At 49.5% G+C, this 22229-nt stretch overlaps 1 protein-coding gene and 1 long non-coding RNA gene across 2 annotated transcripts in view; both read right to left on the bottom strand.

Moving 5' to 3' along the window:
• Positions 1-22229, bottom strand: part of LOC135906586 (uncharacterized) — a 695467-nt gene that overhangs the window by 584322 nt on the left and 88916 nt on the right. The window lies entirely within an intron of this gene.
• Positions 6058-7571, bottom strand: LOC135906584 (uncharacterized). The gene is made up of 3 exons (XR_010565784.1): positions 7351-7571; positions 6627-6736; positions 6058-6288 (listed from the first exon to the last, which is right to left on the bottom strand). It is a non-coding gene; the product is annotated as an uncharacterized lncRNA (long non-coding RNA).

Here is a 22229-nt window from a genome sequence, read left to right as displayed (position 1 = left end):
ACCCACATGGAGATATGGGAGAAACGTTGGACTGCACTTGACATCATGAATGAGGAGTATAACCCACTCCTTTGCTGTTAATTATGGTCTAGGTAATAACCACATGCCTAATTAAGATATAGTTAATTCAGGCAATCAAACCAATGGCCTTCGTTGGGAGTTAAACCTGCGACCTTGTCTGGTAATTAGGGTGATGTTAATTAAGGCATAGTTAACTAACGCAGGGTGAATTAATTTACTTGTCCCCACGAACTTTGGGGGCAGAAAAGTGACATGAAGTAACAAGGCACAGGAATGGAAATTCCAAGTAATGTAATGAATGTCTCAAGAGCGCGGTGCCTATCAACATTTAAATGCATTACTATTTGTTAGAATTATTAGTATTATGGGCTGAGTGATTGAACGTTGCTTCGCCACCACCGAAGCACGGCCCGTTATTGCAGAACCTCCGGTATGAACCCGCATTTTTGTGTTTAAAAAGCAGCGCTGAAAAATTGAACACGGAGACGAGAACAGCACGCACATGCTGTTCTCGTATCTGTGTTCATTTTGGCCTCACTACTTTTTAAACAAAAGTATGATATTGCAACTATCCGCAATGCAAGCCTTAACCTCCTTTTGCCGATGGTCGCGAAAAATGCATTGGTGTATAGAGGCTGTTTCGACGCCTGTTTCTCGAACCACGACCGGCGTTACTATTGGGTAGCGTGGAGCTGTCGGCAGGCTGCAGGCGTCCGGTAAACCATGGCGAGCAGTTAGGGACCAGACAAGTTCTAGAGCGCAACTTGCACTGTTTATTCAATGGTTGGTGAAAGATGTAAAAGAAGTGAAAGAATGAAGTGAAAAAGTACATTGCGGGACCCCTTAAATAGGCCCATTAGAAGTGCAGGCGGAGTCTTTCTCACGTCAACGTGACGTGACTTGCACTGAGTCTGGTCGGGGATAGGTGGCGGATCCCTGCTCCCAGGTGAGTTTTCACTAGCTTGCCTCTTCTGGCGGCAACCCAGGGAGTCTGGTCGGGGATAGGTGGCGGATCCCTGCTCCCAGGTGAATTTTCACGGGCTTGCCTCTTCTGGCGGCAACCCAGGGAGTCTGGTCAGGGATAGGTGGCGGATCCCTGCTCCCAGCTGAGTTTTCACGGGCTTGCCTCTTCTGGCGGCAACCCAGGGAGTCTGGTCGGGGATAGGTGGCGGATCCCTGCTCCCAGCTGAGTTTTCACGGGCTTGCGCTTCTGGCGGCAACCCAGGTAGTCTGGTCGGGGATAGGTGGCGGATCCCTGCTCCCAGGTGAGTTTTCATGGGCTTGCCTCTTCTGGCGGCACCCCAGGGAGTCTGGTCGGGGATAGGTGGCGGATCCCTTCTCCTAGGTGAGTTTCCAGGGCTTGCCTCCTCTGGCGGCAACCCATGGGACGTGTTTGGTTCGCGGGAAGCGTTCTCCCCTAGAGTTGGACAATTCGTGGAACGGGTGTTCCCCTTGGCCGAACACACAAGGGTGACTGTCATCACTGCGGAGCGCCATCCAGTCCGGCAACCACAGTAGACAACCATAGCAAATGTTGAATCCATCCTCCGTTTCCGTTCAACAGGGTCTTTCGAGCATCCTTTTAATCCAGGGGTGTTACATGCCAACCGTAACAATGCACACAGCTTTGCTGTAAACCTGCTTGTGACGACAGTATTGCAGCCCTGAATTTCATTACGATGTCAACATAACCATCGCCGTAGCCCTGCGAGGACCTCCTAAGAGGTTCACCCTAGTTATTTTGTTTGCCTAGGTGGCAGCGCAATGTCCTGGGGGTACTAGAGCGCTAAACCTGCACAATCATTGCGTCGTGCATTCCTTCTGCGACCAAGTAAGCTTTCGGCTTCACACATTCACTGCAATATCGGTATTAAAACTGCTTCCCTTCCAGAAAACAACGTAAATATATGTCGAAAGCAAACGGGCTTTAAGGAACATGCTCATTGAGCCATACCCAAGAGGAAGAAATTCGAGAGCAGACATTGCAATAGAGCGCAGAGGCCGAATCAACTTTGGCGCACCGAGCCCCTGACATTATTACGTGAACCTCGATTCCGGTTTTGGTTTTGTGCGCAGCGTTTTAACGCGTTAGCGTTAAGGGCCCCGTGTAGCAGAATATCCCGTGTTGGATATCGTTTCGGCGAAAGGATTTTCGACCCATCGATAACCAGGCCCTCCATGGGGCATAAGGATGCTACTGGACTAATTCATCTATTCGATCATGGTTATATTGCGCTCAGTTTTACACAGACGATATTAAGTGAAGGACGGGACGTGGACGGACGTACTTATTATCGTCTGTGTAAAACTGACCGCAATATAACCATGAACGTTAACCAACTAGCCCCCTTCATTGCTTTACTGAAGTATTCGAACTAAAATAGGCAGAAAAAGTGTAAAGTACTACTTACACACAGCGTACGGGAAGCTAAAACCCGGAAAGAAACAATTTCTGATAACTCAAAAGAAGCTCAATACTTATCGAAGCAAGATCAGGATGCCTCAGAACACGCACCCATAAAGCCAGATATAAAAAGGACGAAGAAGCATGTGCTTGCGGCGCCTGAAGCTTGTCGTATTTTCTCGTTTTCTCGCTGCTCGTTCTCGTATTTTTGCCTACATGTGAGACCTTCAGCGCTTATTAACTGTTATTCAAGTCTTCCGCGAGGCAGGGCTCCAACTAGATTCGTCGGAGTGTCACTTCGGTCGTCGGCAGATAACGGTGCTCGGCCACCTTGTCGACGCTCGCAGTATTGAACCAGACCCGCAGAATATTCGTGCTTTCACATCTTTTCCTGTACCTCAGTCTGTCAAAGACCTCCGAAGTTTTCTAGAACTCCGCTCCTACTTTCGAAGCCTCGTTAATGACTTCGCAGCAATTGCCCGACCACATACTGATCTTCTGAATAAGGACGTGCCATTTACGCGGGGCCCCGCTCAAGCTGCCTCATTTGGCCGCCTCAGAAACATTCGCACCATGCCTCTTATACTGGGCCACTTTCGCCAGTCCTCTCCTACAGAGGCGCGTACCGATGCTAGTGGTCACTATACTGGAGCCGTCTTAGCTCAGCGCCAGCAGGGTCAAGATCGTGTTATCGCCTACGCTAGCCGCCTCCTCGCAGCAGCTATTCGACTACAGACCGTGAATGCTTGGCTCTCGTCTGGGTGGTTTCCCAAATTCGTACTTATACAGCACACCCTTCTCCGTTATCACGGACCACCACGCGCTCTGCTGGCTTTTCTCACTCAAGGATCCTACCGGCAGGATTGGTTCCTGGGTTCAGCGGCTGCAAGAACATTCCTATGCAGTAGTCTACAAGTTGGGCCAATTACATCAAGACTCAGACTCGTTATCCCGCTATCCACTGCACGAACCACACGCCGACCCTGACCTCGATGTCGACGCTTGCGTTTTCTCTGTTTCTCAGCAGCTACACGTTGCCGACGAGCAACGCCGGGATGCCACCTTGCGCGCCGCATTCATGACTTGGAATCTTCGCCTTCTGATTCGTCCCTTCGCCTGTTTGTTCTCCGGTATTGTGTATTATACCGCCACAATGTACGCCACGACGGTCTTGCCCTACTCGTCGTCATTCCTAAGCACCTCCGGTCAGCTGTTCTACAAGAACCTCATGATTTGCCAACATCGGGTCACCTTGGTGTCTCCCGCACTTACGAGCGGATTCGGCGACGCTTCTTTCGGCCAGGCCTTGCTCACTTCGTCCTGAAATGTGTTGCGGCGTGTGAGATAACCCTGCGCCGAAAAACACCATCGCCGCTCCCTGCAGAGCGCCTTCAACCGCTCGACATCCCTTCGGAGCCGTTCTTTCGCGTTGGCTTGGACTTACTAGGCCACTTCACTCTATCCACGTCTGGCAACAACTGCATGGGTGTGACGGCAGGTCACGCCACGCACTACGCCGTGACCAGAGTGCTTCCAACAAGCCGCGCCACAGATGTCGTCGATTTTCTTTTACGCGACGTGATTCTGCAGCATGGTCCTCCACACCAACAGCTCAATGACCGTGGTCGAACATTTCTTTCAACATTCATCGCCGACATCCTGCAGTCGTGCTCAACCAAGCATAAGCTGACTACTTCTTACCATCCACAGAATAATGACCGCACGGAGCATCTGAATCGTACTCTAAAAGACATGGTTGGAAAATATGTCTCGTGCGACCATAACGACTGCAACGTTGCTCAACCCTGTGTCACTTTTGCATCGAATTCTTTGCGTCACGATACTGCTGGTTATTCCTGGTTGTTTCTGTTGTTCCGCCGAGAACCCACATTGCCAGTGGACGCACACATTCCATCCCCCGCAGCAGCGACAAGCGTGTGTGCACTTGACGCGATCACCAGGGCAGCTCAAGCATGCGAAATTGTCTGTGCTCGCCTCCTGACCTCCCAAGAGAAGCAACGGCGTTCGTGCAATCGCCAACACAGAGACGTCTACTTTTCGCCTTGATCTCTCGTACTTTTGTGGTCCCTGAATCGTCACGTTGGCCTGCAAGAAAAATTCTTGTCTCGATACCCTGGCCCATATCGAGTGCTACAGTTACGTGACTCCAGTTACGTACCAAATCGTCCCAAGCAGTATCAGTGCCTTATCTACCCCAAATTCCACTGACGTTGTGCATGTCACATGCCTGAAATAATATTATTCTCCTGTTATCACGATATTTAAATGTACCGGGCGGGTGCTTCAGCCGCTGGAGATAATGATACATATATATTGCATGTTTCTTGTGGACGGTCCACGCGGTCGCCCCGACCATGACGACGAATGCTATCTTGCTCTCGAGCTGTTGGCTGAACTGGCTAGCGCTGCAATTATTCTCTCTAAATACACTTCGTAAATAGCCAAGAGTCCTTAATCCTTGTTCCCGTAACAAAATGGTGGCGCATTAGCCAGCAAAGCTGTCGATCGCAGACCGATCAACAATGGCCAAGCTCCGCGTCCAGAAACATTCTCTTGAATTTCGAATTCGCTCCAGGGAACTTGAAGCAGCTGGCAACTCACGCTTCTGCTGCTTGGGCGCAGACTGGAACAACCTCCCTTGTCGCTTACGAGTGGCCTCCAGTGCGGCATCTTCAATGGTAACTCGCGCTCGGCGATGAGACTCTCGCATCTGCTCTAGCTGACGTTTTTTGGAGTCAAAGTCAGTGACGCCTTCTGCGCTGTCGCACGGGCACGTTGTCGTGGGTTATACTCCTGTCTGTGCGGTTGACGCCACTCCTCGTACTCGGCTTGTTCTCCGGCCGTGCGCACGATTCGTGTCTTCCAACTTTTTCAATTTTTGTTCTTAACGAACCATTTTATTTTAACCGCTCATTGCTGCGCATAAAAAAAGAATGCGGCTACATAGAAAGTCAGCAAAATGGGCAGCAGGTGTTTATGGCTGGAAGGACTGTTTCACTGGTCTACCTCTGCAATGCACACTCTTGTTCTTACACACCGCGGCGCACAACCCCATGTTTTGTCGCCACAAACGTCTCGCCGTTGTGTTGAGGGCCGACGACAGTAGGCGCGCCCGGCAGCCGAGGCGGCCAGTGCGGCCATAGAGAAACATAGTGAGCGTAAAGAGTGCACACTCCCATGTGCGCCTGCGGCTGACTTTGGCACTCAGCACACCTTGCGGAATCGGCGAAACGCACCAGCCTCCAAGATGGTGGCAGACGCTGCCGAATCTCGGAGGCCCTAATTCCAGTTTCGTTTCTTTGATTTTTGGTGACCCATAACGTTGCTTAAGTCGAGAGATTTCATGCACGCGTTTGTGCCGCTTTTTATATGTTGTGACGACGTGACGACGAGCGCGCAAAGTGTTTCACTTCATGGTCGTTTCATGTTAATTCATATTTGCTGTTTCAAGGTGTTACTTAGCGCAACAATCATGCCAACTGCTGAAGACGTAGACCTTTATCGTTTATTATATCGTACGTATTAACTCACGCCAAAAAGGTGCATCGCAAATAATCTGCCATGATCCTTAAATATAAATCAACTTGCTGCACAGCCAAGAACACGAAAATAGCAGACAAAAATTTATTGCAGCAAGATTGTAAGAGGCAGATACATGAAAACGGGAAGAAACAGCAAAATGCGAGTAATATGGGAGTCATGCAGCGCACTTTTAAACGCGATCAAGCCCCACCCGGTATAAATTTCTTGGTCGCGATTGGCTCTTTTGTGCAAACTGCGCCATGGAGCCAATAGTTGTCGAGAATTTCGATCCGGAGCGATGAAAAGTGGTCGCATGACACCTGTATAATGGAGAATAGTCGCAAAATAATGACATGATGGCAATAAATTTGCACAAGCAAAACACATAGAAGACGTGTTGCAACTATCCAGATAATTAAAAAAAAAGGCTGCACACAGACGCCAGCAAATTCTTTGCTGAAAATGGGATTGTTATACAAGAGAAAAAATGACATTTTTTTCTTAAACTTCGGCGGAGTGAATTAGGGTAGCAAAATTATATGAATGGCTGGGTGCCAAAATAATATAGCTGCAACCAGCGTGCTTGTCTCGAATGTGTAAGTCAGTGTGTCCATGATTAAACAGCTGCAATTAAGCACTTTGTGCTGGGTGTCTTCACCTGCTGTCTTCCAAGCCTTGCAATTGTCTTCTGATACTCGAAATTTTTCCCCTGAGAATGCATGATGTCCTTTGGTTGTACAGTGTATTTTGAGGAAATTGTGGAGATTCCTGCAATATGCAGAATAACAGACAGAAGGTAAGCAATACTGTAGCCTGCAAAGCTCTATAATGGAGGTGCTGCGTTCTTTCATGTAGTGCGTTTTTGCTTTTGGTTAAAGAAGCACTGTTATAAATGCTAAGAAACAAGGATCTTTCTACGGTAACGACTACCCACAGAATTGAAACATGAAAACACGTATCTTCAGCCCAATGTAGAAGAGCTGACTATGCTCGAGCGCACATAGCCTGCTACAGAGTTTGAGAGAGGGCACATTATTGCCATACTGGAAATACTGCACGTGTACCGCTTTAGAAATACCTACATTCCTTTTGCAAAAATAGAGCACCATACTTTTTTCAGCAGTCGCTGCGCGCAACATAAAGCTCTCTCCCCCGAACAGCATGTGTTCATAGATCGCATTTCTTAACGAACCATTTTATTTTAACCGCTCATTGCTGCGCATAAAGAAAGAATGCGGCTACATAGAAAGTCAGCAAAATGGGCAGCAGGTGTTTATGGCTGGAAAGTCGCCGTCACTCTCTCATGCGGCTAACAGTGACATAAGGAAATGCGAAGAGAATGAGTCGTTAACAGCGCGCAAAAGAACGTGCTGCGGCCTTACCATGAAACGGTGACAAAGCAGACGTCGGCAGAAGAACCCAGCAACAATGCTCAAGTGCATTTTACAGAAAGAGCCTGGCGGCATGGGCTGACAGGGCTTCGCACGTGTTGGGTCGTGCCCACTAGTGCCGCCTGTTGAGCTGCTAGCCGCATTCTTCTTGATGTGCCGAGTCACCTAGCGGAATCGGCGAAGCTCCATAGCTCGGCCGCAAAACAGCTCGAGTGTCCACTCTTGTCGTTTACTATACTACTCTGTGGTGCGGGTGCCATCCCCCACTGCGCAGATAGCGTGCGCGGTGAAGTCACGTGGACGTTTGTTTTTCGGCGCCGCACAATAGTGCGTTATCTTTTTTGTTCACAGACGTTAGCCAGCCCAGATACCATCCCTAGGAGACCACGCATACGGCTATTTCATACCGGTCCGTCAGGCAAACTGCTTCGCTATAAAAAACGAGGGCAGATAAACGCACACACTTCGCTGTCTTCTCTTTGTCCTCTTTTCAAGAAATGTATTTCGCGCTACACTCAAGTTATCCTTTAAAACCTAAGCACCAAGTTGCCCTAGAAAAAAGTCTTGTTAAATTCTCGATTAAACGCCAGCGCCAGCGATTGCGCTGAAATGCGCGAGCACTGGAGACTGATGAGCCGATGCCTTGACCCGTGGATTTCCACGACGGAACGCGTCCAGAAATTGTTGTGCTTTGGGTGTTGCTTAAGGCTGATCCACACGACGGACCAAATTTCTCTTTTGGACCGCGGTCTGCGCATCACGTGATAGGACGTCACCAGTTCGTGCGTACCGCCGTTGGCCCGCGCAAGACCGCGGCCCTCGCGGTCCAACAAATCGCCGAGGCTTTTCCCGCTTCAGTTTTGGCGGCGGACCGCATGCAAATCGCATCGATTTTGGCTTAGCCAACGAATGTTGTCCTGCAACAGAGTGTCTTCAGCCAAATCCAATCTAGTTTCCGGCTCAGCAAAAGCCAGTCAAGCCAGTCGTTTCATGTCCGCTGTTCCACCTACACGTGCGTGCAGCAGATATATTGTTTAAACACCGTGTCCTCTTGGAGTGACGAGGAGGGTTTTTATTTTGTATCCCTCGTTGAGCAGTTCCCAGCTTTGTGGGACTCGAGCCGGAATGATAACAATGATAAGACTCTGGCCGAGAGTGTAGCTGGTTGGTCTGCTCTGCCGTCTGCTATGGCGGTCCGCCGTGTGGATGTGCTCTGCGCCGGACCGGACCGCGGCGGGCCGTGACGTCGCATCACGTGACCGAGCCGCCCGCGGACTTGGTCCGTCGTGTGGATCGGCCTTTATTGGAGCGCAGCTGTTAGGCGCCCGTTGCTGCGGCAAGCGTCGGCGTTGGTTCTCACAACCGAACGAACCAGCACAGCAAAGGATGAAAGAGGGAGCGTGCAGCGCAGATGAAAAACGGCGAAAGCAAAAAGAATGCGAGGAGGAAAACGGTGGAGGGGGTGGCAGCGGAAGCATGAAGAGGAAAGCCGAGGAAGAGAGTATGGTAAATGGTGTGGAAGAAGGAGTGCCAAGGGTGACTAGGCATGCGGCGAGCGCGGAAACAAAGCGCCTGCGTGAGCTTCGGACTCACTGCGCATGTGCTACTTCCTCTCTTCCGCCGACGCTAGAGAATGTGCTGCGCGAAAGCCACGCGCATTCGTGTTAACGCTTCCTTTCTGAACAATGAGTGACGCAGGCAGCGCAAGTACTTCGTCTGCCACTGCTACTAAACGAGATGCCAGAGCAGAGGCTCAGCGCCGCCAACCGACCGGAACCTGCAGTTCGCAATCAAATTCCTTGCCACAATATATATATCCCGAATTCAAAACACCTAAGATGCTGCGTTCGTAATTCACATTAGAGACTATAATGATCACCGGTGATATTTTTTATAAAGCCAAAGAGCGCATGTCCAATTATTCATCACATGAATCCACCTCAGCACGTGCATTAACATGGGGAGTTATTAATGCACTGAACCAGGGCTTTTCACAGAAGTGATTGCACCTGACTGCCCTGACATTTTAAAAGGCTATATTGGCTTACCCTCTTTATTTTCCCCAGCAACGTCGCCTAATAATGAGTAACATTCGTGACTAATTCCTTTGAAACTTCCTTGTTCTTCACATCACTACAACGTGACAGCATAAACGTGCTGCACTTTCACTTAATGAAAACTTGCAAATGGATTATTACTTGTTTGCATGTGCATTTGCATGTGCTTGCCACAGCAACGGGCGCCTAACAACTGCACTCTAATAAGCAACACCCAAAGCACAATTTTAACGAAACAATTTATTGTTGCTGTAACCACATGTTCGCGAGATCAAAGCCCGACCGACCGCATTTAGATGTGGGCTAAATGCACAAATGATCGTGTCCTGTGCACTCAGTCCCCCACTACAGTGTGCCTCATAATCATATCGTGGTTTTGGCAAGCAAAACTCCATAATTTATTGGTTCACTTTTAGTAAATGCCAATTTTATACGTGCCAATTGCCAATTCTAAACGTGAACTGAGCATAAGTAAATCAAAAATTGGAGCAAATGTATTGTACATTTTCAGCCTCGCGGGCATAGACATAAAACACGAGGGCTCGCGTAGTGAAGAAGGCTACGTTACTTAGGTAGCCATAAATTACATGCTGTACAGAAATCATTCCCACTCTCTGAAGAGCCATGTTCACACTGAGAAACGACTGATCTGGTCCTAATGATCGATTTGTGCTTTTCGTAAACGTCACCCGCCGTGGTTGCTCAGTGGCTATGGTGTTAGGCTGCTGAGCACGAGGTCGCGGGATCGAATCCCGGCCACGGCGGCCGCATTTCGATGGGGGCGAAATGCGAAAACACCCGTGTACTTAGATTTAGGTGCACGTTAAAGAACCCCAGGTGGTCGAAATTTCCGGAGTCCTCCACTACGGCGTGCCTCATAATCAGAAAGTGGTTTTGGCACGTAAAACCCCATATATTATTATTATTTTCGTAAACGTTTCATAACGCTCTTTCTAATTACAGAACATCTGGAAGGGGCAGCGCAAAATAACGAAGACCGAAGGCAACAGCACACAGGAAAGCGCTGAGGGAGATTATTGGGGCCTCTGACGGATATTACGAGGGAGATTAGTGAGGCCTACTACATCAGGAAAGAAGGGTCGTGTTGTGTAAGCATGCCATCGTTAAACTTGTGTGACGATGAGTTTGAATTTTTAAGCCGCCTCATAGTGTAGCATTAGATTACAGGGTATTGCGTTTTTGTCTGCGCACTGATAATGACGCCATTGAAGGGAGAGAAGGGAGAGTTGTAGTATATAACTTTGTTTATGTCTTTAAATAAAGTTAGTTGTGAGTTCAGTGCTGTCCTGTGCGTTCGTGCCTTCTGTCTTTGTCATCATGCGCTGCCCCTTTAAGATGTTCAACCAGTATCAACTCGTCCAAATGTCGAACCTTCTCTGATTGTAGAAATTAATGACCATAAGAATACTGGAATATGAACATCGTTTTATATTATTTGTGATAACGGCTATTAATTATTCGAAAGCTATTCACAAAGTATTCGATATTTCGATCAACTTCCTTCTGGCGCGGTTCGATTCGTACTCGATTCTGCCTAAAAAATACTATCCGCACACCCCTACTGTTTCCCAGTAAAATCTGTGACACCATTCTGGAAATTCCCTACACATGCATGCGCGTGTACACCAATCAGTAACTTTGCTTTCGTCTTATTATTATTATTATTATTATTATTATTATTATTATTATTATTATTATTATTATTATTAATCCTATTTATGTCCAGTGCAGGACGAAGGCCTATCCAATTACCCCTGTCCTGCGCCAACCGATTCCAACTAGTACCCGCAAATTTCATAATTTCGTCGCGCCACATAGTCTTCTGCCAGCCTCCACTGCGCATTTCCTTCACTTGGTACCCATTCCCACACCCTATTCGTCCAACAGTTATCTAATCTGCGCATTACATGACATGCCCAGCGCCATTTTCTTTCTCCGAATGTAAATTAGGATATCGTCTATACTTGTTCGCTATCTGATACAAGCCGCTCTCTTTCTATGTATTAAAGTTATGCCTAGCATTCTTTGTTTCATCGCTCTTTGCGTGGTCCCTAAACTTACTCTCAAACTTCTTTGTCAAAGTATCTGTCCCATATGTCAGCACCGGTTTAATGCACTAATTGTATACCTTCCTTTTTAATGATAAGGGTAACCATCCAGTCAGGAGCTGACAATATCTGCCATATGCCAATCGAACCAATTTTAATTTTATTAATTTCCTTCTCATGATCCGGGCTCCCTGTGGTATATTAACCCAAGTCAACGTACTCCTTCACAGACTCTAGAGGCTGACTGGTGATCCTAAACTCTTGTTCCCTTGCCCGGCTATTCATCATTATTTTTGTCTTCTGCATATTATTCTTCAACCCTACTCTTACACTCTCTCTGTTAAGGCCCTCAATCATATTGTAACTCATGTGCGGTGTTGTTGAATAGACTTACGTCATTGGCAAACCGAAGGGTGCTGAGGTATTCACGGTCGATCCTTACTCCTGAGCTTTCCCAGTTCAGTAGCCTGAATACTTAGTCCAAGCACGCAGTGAATAACATTTAACCTATTGTGCCTCCTGGTCTGACCCTTTTCGTCATACGTAACTTCCTACTTTTCTTGTGTAGAATTAAGGTATCTGTTGAATCTATGTAGATATTTTCGAAGCTATTTGCGTAAACAGGCTGTACTTCTTCATTACGCCTGGTTCTCATTCAGCATCTTCCTAAAACTGATCTACTTTCTCATCATCCTGACTGGATGATGGAGCATAGGGTGTACTACCTTTGTTCCATATCCCTTATTAGGTTTGATTACTACTGCTACCCTCTCATTATTGCTGTAGAATTCGTCAATGTTGCCCGCTATGTCCTTATGGATTAGGAATCTCGCCCGGTATTGCTTCTTATCTGGGAGACGTCTATAGCAGATGACATGGCCGTTGTTCACCGATGCATAAACCACACCAGTTCTTCTAGTCTCACTAAGGCCGACGATATTGACACGTGTACTTGTCTTTATCGGGCGACAAGTTTCGCCGCCGAACAAATGTTATCGCACAGCGCGGGACGCGCCTGCATGTATCCGAAGTTTCTGGAAAGTTATCGATGCTTCTACCCGCTGTCTGTTGTCGCCGAACGTTGTGTTATCTGATTTCATCACTTGACACGAATGGTGTAGAACATTTTAGAAGGCATGCGGGTCCGAACGTTTAATCTGGAACATTCGATGATTGCTGTATAAAAGCCGACGCGCTTGACCCGATGATCAGATTTTCGACGATCGCCGACTGTGTTCGCCGCTTTCGTTGTGCTATAAGTGTAGCCTGTTTTGTGGGCACAGGTTCGCCCAATAAAAGCTAGTTTTGTATTCCACCGTACTGCTTCTTACTTCGCCGTCACTACCACGTGACATCTGGTGCAGGTGCTTTACGTCCATGTACCGGACGCCCCCGACAAGCCGTAATACAAGCCCGGACCGCAAAGACAACACCAGCGCCGTCCCGGAACATCGAGCAAGCCGCCATCTTCAACAGCTGCCCCCGGAGCACGGACTCCTAGCTGAGAAGACCAAGAAGATTGTGGACAAGGCAACCCCAATGGCAGCCCCAGCATCCCCCATCGTGCTGCAGCAGCCCAGGGAACCTCCGGCGTTCCGCGGATCAACATTCGAGGACCCGGAAACCTGGCTCGAAACGTATGAGAGGGTCGCTAAGTTTAACAGTTGGGACAGTGACGACAAGCTGCGGCATGTCTATTTCGCATTGGAAGACGCCGCCAGGACGTGGTTCCAGAATCGGGAAGCCACCTTAACGACGTGAGACCTTTTCCGAAGCGGCTTCTTGCACACGTTTACAAGCGTCGTGCGAAAAGAGCGAGCCCAAGCTCTACTAGAAACCAGAGTGCAGCTGCCAAACGAGACGATCGCAATCTTCACGGAGGAGATGGCCCGTCTTTTCCGGCACGCCGACCCGGAAATGTCGGAGGAGAAAAAAGTTCGCTTCCTGATGCGCGGCGTCAAGTAAGACCTTTTCGCCGGACTTATTCGTAACCCACCGAAGACTGTGGCTGAGTTTTCTGCAGAGGCATCGACGATCGAGAAAACTCTGGAGATGCGCACCCGGCAATATAACCGCCAGGGGCACACGCCGCAGTATGCCATCCAAGGACTAGGTTCAGACGACCTTCAAGAGACCATCAGCGCCATTGTGCGCGAAGAACTGCGCAAGTTCCTGCCTTCGTCGCAGCCTCAAGTGGCCTCTATCGCCGACATCGTGAAGTAAGAGGTGCACCGATCCCTTGGAGTTCCTGAGGTGCAACCAGAACCACCGCAGCCGGAAGCAATGACCTACGCCGCCGCCGTCGCCCGCCGTCAAGGCCCCCCTGCGCGACCGCGCCAAGGTCCTGCAACACCGCAATTCCGTCGTCCACCGCCGCCGCCGCCAGCGCGCCCACCCGTCGCCCAGCGCACCTATACGAGGAAGACGGACATTTGGCGAGCCCCCGACCACCGCCCGCGCTGCTATCACTGCGGAGAAGCCGGCCATGTGTACCGGCGATGCCCTTACCGCGACATGGGACTGAGAGGGTTCGCCGTCAACGCGCCGCGTCCACAGCTGGGGGAGCGCCCACGTTACATTGCCGATTTCCTAGCCGCCACTCAGTGGAACTCTCGACGACCGTCCCGTTCGCCGTCACCAGGCCACTACCTGTCGCCGCAGCGCCGTCCATACACTGGCCCAGCCCGGGGCCGCTCTGCAAGCCCATACCCGGAAAACTAAAAGCAGCAACCGATGGAGGTGCGGTTGCTGTTCGTCGAAGTGACGAAGATCCTCCGCCGCCGACGAAGACGACGAAGAGACCATCTCGACGACATAACGACACGCCGCCGTCCCGACGAAGTCTGTAAGCCAAAACTACACCGACGAAAGACGACTTGACGACGCGACGTTCCAACCTCAGTTCAACACGACCCAGCCGTGATCCAACGCCAAGACCTAACTGCAATGCCAGACAAAGAACAACCAACCTCGACGTGCTTCTCGACGGCCACGCAGTCACTGCCCTAGTCGACACAGGGGCCGATTACTCCTTAATGAGTGGACACATCGCCGCCCAGTTGAAGAAAGTTAAGACCGCATGGTAAGGCCCTCAGATTCGCACCGCTGGAGGACACCTCATCACGCCGACTGGGATCTGCACGGCAAGAATAACCATTCATGACCGGACTTACCCTGCCACCTTCGTTATCCTCCAACAGTGTTCACGAGACGTCATTCTCGGTATGGACTTCCTGGACCAACACGGCGCAATCATCAACCTGAAGTCGAAGTCAGTAACGCTGTCGGAAGATAAAGCAAAGCCGCCCGAGAGCCCTCGTAGTCACCATGCCTTGAGTGTGCTCGAAGATCAAGTGAGCGTCCCGCCTCGCTGCGGCATCGTTATATCGGTCAGCACCGAAACACCCGCTGACGTAGAAGGCGTCATTGAAGGCGACCAACGTCTACTGCTAGACCATGAAATTTGAGTCGCAAGAGGGATCGCTCGACTGCATGGAGGGAAAACTGAAGTGTTGCTGACAAACTTCAGCCAGGAGTTCAAGCACATCAACAAGGGCACGACGATCACGTACATCGAGGAAATTCTGGAAACAAGTAATGCGTTTGTCCTCTCGGATTCCGCCGCATCTACCCCGACGACCATGGTTCCCGAACCAGACTACGACATTAATCCAAATCTCCCTATGATTAACCCATTAAGGACCAGCGTGACCATATGGTCACGGTATTCTGCACAGTGGATTTCAATTAATTAAGATTAACAAAACGGCCCCAAAATCACCTTTGACATGCCGATTGACAGATTAGAGTTCCCTTTATGGATACCAAGTGTCAGCAGCTGTCAGTCGTTTTGTGGGAGCCCCTCGCAGAGGCGGGAATAAGTGTTGCTATGCGAGTAGCGTCGCGATGCATCGCTCCAAAGGTTAAGTGTTTTTTTCTTCACTACTTGCTTAAGCAATTGTTGGATATCGTTACCTCCATATTGCTCTTTGAATATGTGACCTCCGATGAGCATTTGGGAAAGAATTATGTTTCATTTATCCATGAACGAGTACGTTATCTTGTGCGTTGCCATATGGTCACGCTGGGCCTTTAGGATACCGAACTTTTTGTTTTTTTTTTCAAACTGCATTCTCATCTCTTGCACGGCTGCTGGCGCGTTCCCACAGTGGTTATTTGTTATTTTATTGTCTGAATAGGTAGATGTTGGAAGAAATAGCGAAGATACTCGAAGAGGAAGATGACGATGTGTCAGTGATCTATATCGAGCTGCCAGATCTGGCAGCTCGATATAGGTTAGCACCTATTTGGATGAACACTCGGCCGATGAAGACTCAGACAGGCTCATTGACAATCTAAGCGGGCGGCAGCTATGAGCCGGCGCTGAAGCTGTTTTCTCCGACGGACGCAGCATTGGTGGATGCGAGTCTGACCACAACGACCCCGGCGGGCAAAGTGACGGAACATCAGAGGTGTCTTCTGCTGCAGCTCATGCGGCCATTCCTGCGAAATTATCCACTGCTTCTAAGTGGACGAAGGGTGATCCCCAGAAAAGCCTTGGCATATTTCCCGACCCAAACTTTGCTGCTTAAAGGGACTTTTCAGTTGTTGAGTTGTTCGAACTCTTTTTTGACGAAGCCGTCGTGGAGCTGTTAGTCGAACAAACAAGAAACGTCATTTTGAATATGCCTGATCCAAAGGTTACCAAAGAAGAATTAAGATAAGTTTTCTTGGAGTACTTTTTTTTCCGGCTATAACCGCTTGCCAGAGAAAAAGTGCTATCGGGACAGCGGCACGGATATGTGCAACACGATGACCTAGAATGCTATGCGAAGAAATCGCTTCATACAGATAATGTGATTCCTGCACGCAGTGAAATGCAAGCCTAACCCTAAGTGACAATTTGGCAAAGTTGCGCCCATTGATGGCACTATTGAAAACAAAATTTCTGGAGCACTTTCAACCTGTGCGTCACCTGAGCTATGACGAAAGTATGATTGAGTATTATGGTCGTCATGACTGGAAACAGTTCATACGCGGAAAGCCTATCCGCTTCGGGCATATAGTATGGCGGCTAAATGCCAAGAACGGATACCTTGTAAACCTCAAAGGGTATCAAGGCAAGCAGGGGATCTCGGAACATATAAAAATATGAAAAGAACTTCCGAAAAGCAGCGGCGCCACTTCTTCAAATGCGGTGTGAACTCGCAGCAGAGACGCACAACCTTCCTTTTTTTTCTATTTTCATAATTTATTCACAAGCATGCAGCTACTCAGGCATCTCAAGGCACAGGGCTACAAAGGCACAGGCACAGTGAAGCAGAACCGTGTTCCCAAAGAATGCCCTATCGCTGGACCAGAACTCGTCAAGCGCCAACCTCGCAAGCACGAAGAGCCCGTGCTGAGCGACAATGGGATAATTGTTGTCCGCTGGATGGACAATTCTGTAGTAACGATCGTAAGCACCATTCAAGGCGTAGAGTCAATGTCATATGCAGACAGGTACTCTCGTGTTCAACAGAATTGAATCAAGGAGACCCGTCCAAACACTGTTGCTCAGTACAAGATTTATGGGAGGTACGGACCAGATGGATGCAAATGTAGGTGTCTACAGGTTTGCAATCCGTGGCAAAAAGTGGTGGTGGCCGATTTTCACTTGACTTTGTGATGTATCTATCAGCAACACTTGGACGTTAATTCGTAGCACAGGGTTCAACGTCACGCACGTGGAATTCCGCAGGCAGATTGCACAAAGCTACCTGATGCGATGGGGCAATAAGCCTAGAGAGCCTGGTCAATGCAGAATCCCAAAGACTGGTGATGTCCTGACTGGTACAGGATATGACCAAGTGGCCCACTTTGTTGCGCCAATACCTAATGGCAAGAGGTGGTGGTGTGCATGAGATAATTGCAACAACGCGGTGCACCCAAAACGGACAAAGTATGACGTCGGCATGTGTATTCCATGATTTAAACCACATCACACTAAATAAGTGCTCGACTATTCGCTATGTATGTTTTTTGTGGCGTTTCATGGCTTGAAATAAATGTTTTTCACTTCGCGTATTTTGCTGTAGCGTAAGGGCCCAGCGTGACCATATGGTCACGGGCTATATTTCAAAAACTAATTACGCAAGAGTAATAATTTTTTGCATGTGAATTATTAGTATAAAGGTAAGTTAATATATTAGATTTATTTCAAGATAGCAAGAAAAAAAAGAAACCGGTCCCTAATGGGTTAAGCAACAGCAGCTCAGAAGTCTGCTCCGACGATACAAAGGCTGCTTTTCGACGTCATCGAGGATTCGACGAACACCAGTCGCCAAGCATCGCATAATCACCGAGGAATGCGCTCGCCCACTCCGTCAGAGCCCTTACCGAGTTTCGGCGCGAGAACGTGAAGCTATAAGAGAACAAGTCGACGAAATGCTGCGCGACGACATCATCCAGCCGTCGAAAAGCCCGTGGGCATCCCCTGTTGTTCTGGTAAGAAAAAGGACGGAACGCTACGTTTCTGCGTCGATTATCGTCGTCTGAACAAGATCACGAAGAAGGACGTATACCCCCTCCCACGGATAGACGACGCATTGGATCGGCTCTGCAACGCTAAATACTTCTTGTCCATGGACCTCTCTATTGGCAAATAGCGGCTAGCTATTTGCCAATAGCTAGCCGCTATTGGCAAATAGAAGTCGACGAAAGAGATCGCGAAAAGACCGCCTTCATCACCCCAGACGGCCTCTACGAGTTCAAGGTTATGCCATTCGGACTGTGCTCGGCGCCTGCAACGTTCCAGCGCGTGATGGACACGGTTTTAGCAGGATTGAAGTGGCAGACCTGTCTCGTATACTTGGATGACGTCGTCGTCTTCGCCGGAAATTTCGACGTTCACCTTAGGCGGCTGGCAACAGTACTAGAGGCCATCAGGTCATCAGGACTTACTCTGAAGCGGAAAAGTGCCGCTTCGCTTACGAGGAGCTTCTATTTTTAGGCCACGTCATCAGCAAATCTGGAGTCCGCCCTGACCCGCAGAAGACAGCTGCCATAGCAAAGTTCCCACAGCCCATCGACAAGAAGGCAGTGCGTAGATTTCTTGGCACGTGTGCCTACTACAGGCGATTTGTCAAGAACTTTTCACGCATCGCTGAGCCGCTGACGCAGCTAACTAAATGCGACGTCGAGTTCAAGTGGGAAACGCCGCAGGCCGAGGCATTTCAAGAACTCAAACGACGCATGCAGTCGCCGCCCGTACTTGCGCACTTCGACGATCACGCCGATACCGAAATCCACACTGACGCCAGTAGCCTAGGCCTCGACGCCGTCCTGGTCCAGAGCAAAGATGGACATGAACACGTGATAGCTTACGCTAGCCGGTCGTTGTCAAAAGCGGAAGGCAATTATTCTGCAACCGAAAAGGAATGCCTCGCCATCGTTTGGGCTACAGCAAAATTTCGCCCTTACTTATATGGCAGGCCATTCAAAGTCGTCAGCGACCATCACGCATTGTGTTGGCTAGCTAACTTAAAGGATCCCTCAGGACGGCTGGCACGGCGGAGCCTCAGACTACAAGAATACGACGTCGCCGTAACATACAAGTCCGGACGAAAACACTCAGACGCCGATTGCCTATCCCGCGCCCCCATTGACCCGCCGCCGCAAGATGACGAGGATGACGACGCCTTCCTTTGAATAATAAGCGCGGAAGACATCGCCGAACAACAACGAGCGGACCTGGAACTTAAAGGCCTCGTCGATTATTTGGAAGGGCACACCGACGTTGTCCCCAGGGCATTTAAGCGCGTATTATCTTCCTTCACGCTTCAAGACAGTCTACTCGTGAAGAAGAACTTCTCGCCAGTCCGCGCCAATTACCTTCTTGTTGTCCCGTCAGGACTTCGTCCAGAAGTATTGCATGCCCTACATGACGATCCGACCGTTGGACACCTCGGATCTTCCCGGACACTATCGAGGATACAAGAAAAGTATTATTGGCCGCGCCTGACCGCCGACGTCGCACGTTATGTCAGAACATGCCGAGACTGTCAGCGACCCAAGACACCGCCGACAAGGCCAGCCGGATTACTACAGCCAATTCAGCCTCCTTGCCGATCATTCCAGCAGATCGGGATGGACTTGCTGGGACCCTTTCCGACGTCAATAACCGGAAATAAGTGGATCGTCGTGGCGACGGACTACCTCACCCGCTTCGCTGAAACAAAAGCACTGCCGAAAGGTAGCGCAGCCGAAGTGGCGAAATTCTTTGTCGAAAACATCCTGCTGCGACATGGCGCCCCAGAACTCCTCATCACCGACCGAGGAACGGCCTTTACAGCGGAGCTCACTCAAGCCATTCTGAAATAGTCAGACGAGGCACAGGAGGAGAACGGCTTACCACCCGCAGACGAATGGTCTTACGGAGCGGCTGAAGAAGACCCTCGCCGACATGCTAGCGATGTACGTCGACGTCGAACACAAGACCTGGGATGCCGTCCTGCCGTACGTAACATTCGCTTATAACACGGCGGTGCAAGAAACAACACAGATCACGCCGTTCAAGTTGGTTTACGGCAGGAACGCGACGAGGACGCTCGACGCCATGCTGCCGCACGTAACGGACGAAGAGAATCTTGACGTCGCTACCTATCTCCAGCGCGCCGAAGAAGCCCGACAGCTCGCCCGCCTGCGAATCAAGAAGCAGCAGAGGACCGACAGCCGACACTACAATCTCCGACGACGCTTCGTCGAGTACCAGCCCGGCGACCGTGTTTGGGCATGGACCCCGATACGCCGACGGGGACTGAGTGAGAAACTATTGCGACGCTATTTCGGACCCTACAAGGTCATCCGACGTATTGGCGCACTGGACTATGAGCACGTGCCAGACGGCATTTCGCATTCACAGCGACGTCGCGCACGACCTGAAGTCGTCCACGTGGTGCGTCTTAAACCATTTTACGGACGCTAGCGAACTTTCCCTATTTCGCTTTTCTCTTTGCTATGAGTGCTTACTTATTAGCAGCATCGGGTCGATGCTTTTTTTAAGAGGGGGGTATTGACACGTGTACTTGTCTTTATCGGGCGACAAGTTTTGCCGCCGAACAAATGTTATCGCACTGTGCGGGACGGGCCTGCATGTATCCGGAGTTTCTGGAAAGTTATCGATGCTTCTACCCGCTGTCTGTTGTCGCCGAACGTTGTGTTATCTGATTTCATCACTTGACACGAATGGTGTAGAACATTTTAGAAGGCATGCGGGTCCCAACGTTTAATCTGGAACATTCGATGATTGCTGTATAAAAGCCGACGCGCTTGACCCGCTGATCAGATTTTCGACGATCGCCGACTGTGTTCGCCGCTTTCGTTGTGCTATAAGTGTAGCCTGTTTTGTGGGGACAGGTTCGCCCAATAAAAGCTAGTTTTGTATTCCACCGTACTGCTTCTTTCTTCGCCGTCACTACCACGTGACAATATCCCAAACAATGTCTGACAGTTCCTCAAACAGTCCTGCTAATCTAGCCTCACTCGACAGAGTTCGGCTGTTAAAGGTTCCGACTATCGCAAACATCCAAATATCGCTACCGAGCATTCGACACAGCTCAGCCACATAATCGCGCCGGTGGTGAGGCTACCTTATCTTATCGCCAAAATGTACACCCCCGAGGGCCCTACATGCCTAAGAGACCCGCTGATTCGTCCGCCCAACGCAAATGGGACCACTCAGAAGTGCTGAAAATATTTGTGTTAGCATTCCAGGTGTTGTCGCTACTTGATTTTTTGGTAATCGTTGCCTGAATACTGTAAACAAAAAACATTCCCTTTATTTTTCTTTATTCCATTTGCGCGAACATTTCCCATCATCAAGAAGGCCCGTTTCGGCAGCACACCTTGTTAGTTGCTGCGCATAAATTCTGCAACATGTGTAGTGTTACGGAGAGTACAGTGCTAGCATCAAATAAGGTATTAGGTTCCCCTAATACGTTTGCAAGATCTTGTGTAAGCTAGCTTCTATGTATTCTAGGCTTAGAAAGAGGGATCGCAGCATCTGCAGGTGTTAGGAATTTGTGGGCGTTATATTTTCTAGTGGTGTCACTAGAAAGCATGTGAAGGATAAGTCTGTAGTGTATTGCAAAGCCCCCTTTCTAAAGCTTTTTTGCCTAAGACATCTGCTGCTTTGTCCGCCCTCTGCAGGTTTTGCTGATCTCTGCTGATTTAGCTTTCTAACAGTACATTAAGAAAGGTCACCTGGAAAGATGTTAAAATAAAGAAGGAAATACAGTCGCCTTAAATATTAGCTTAAACACGTTCGAAGGGTCTCCCAAGAGTGTGCTGCGGCACCAACATACCAAGAGCTGAACACTGGCAGTGGCGTAGCTCGGTCGTCTGGCACCCGGGGCCCATAGACATTCTGTCACCCCCTCCCCCGGCTGTAGTCGAGGAAGGCGAGGATATCAACAAGTTCCGGATGTCTTCAGACGTATATGACACCCCCCCTCCCGCCCCCGACTGGCCCCTTGCACCCGGGGCCCACGGCCCCCCGGCCCCCCTGTTGCTACGCCACTGAACACTGGTCCCATTACTGGTAAACGATGAACCAAGATTTCGTGCGCAAATCTAGCCGTGCGGTTTTGGGGCTGTTTTAAGTTGGACGCCACGCCAGAGTGTGTATTTATTGCGCCTGTACGTATATGAGTATTGTGCCAATATCCCTGCATTTTGTTCTTTTTGTCTTAATAGTAAACACTCA

The sequence above is a fragment of the Dermacentor albipictus genome, chromosome 5, assembly GCF_038994185.2.
Source record: "Dermacentor albipictus isolate Rhodes 1998 colony chromosome 5, USDA_Dalb.pri_finalv2, whole genome shotgun sequence".
NCBI lineage: Eukaryota > Metazoa > Arthropoda > Arachnida > Ixodida > Ixodidae > Dermacentor > Dermacentor albipictus.
Note: the sequence above shows the minus strand (reverse complement) of the source record. Positions and strands in the feature narration are given on the sequence as shown.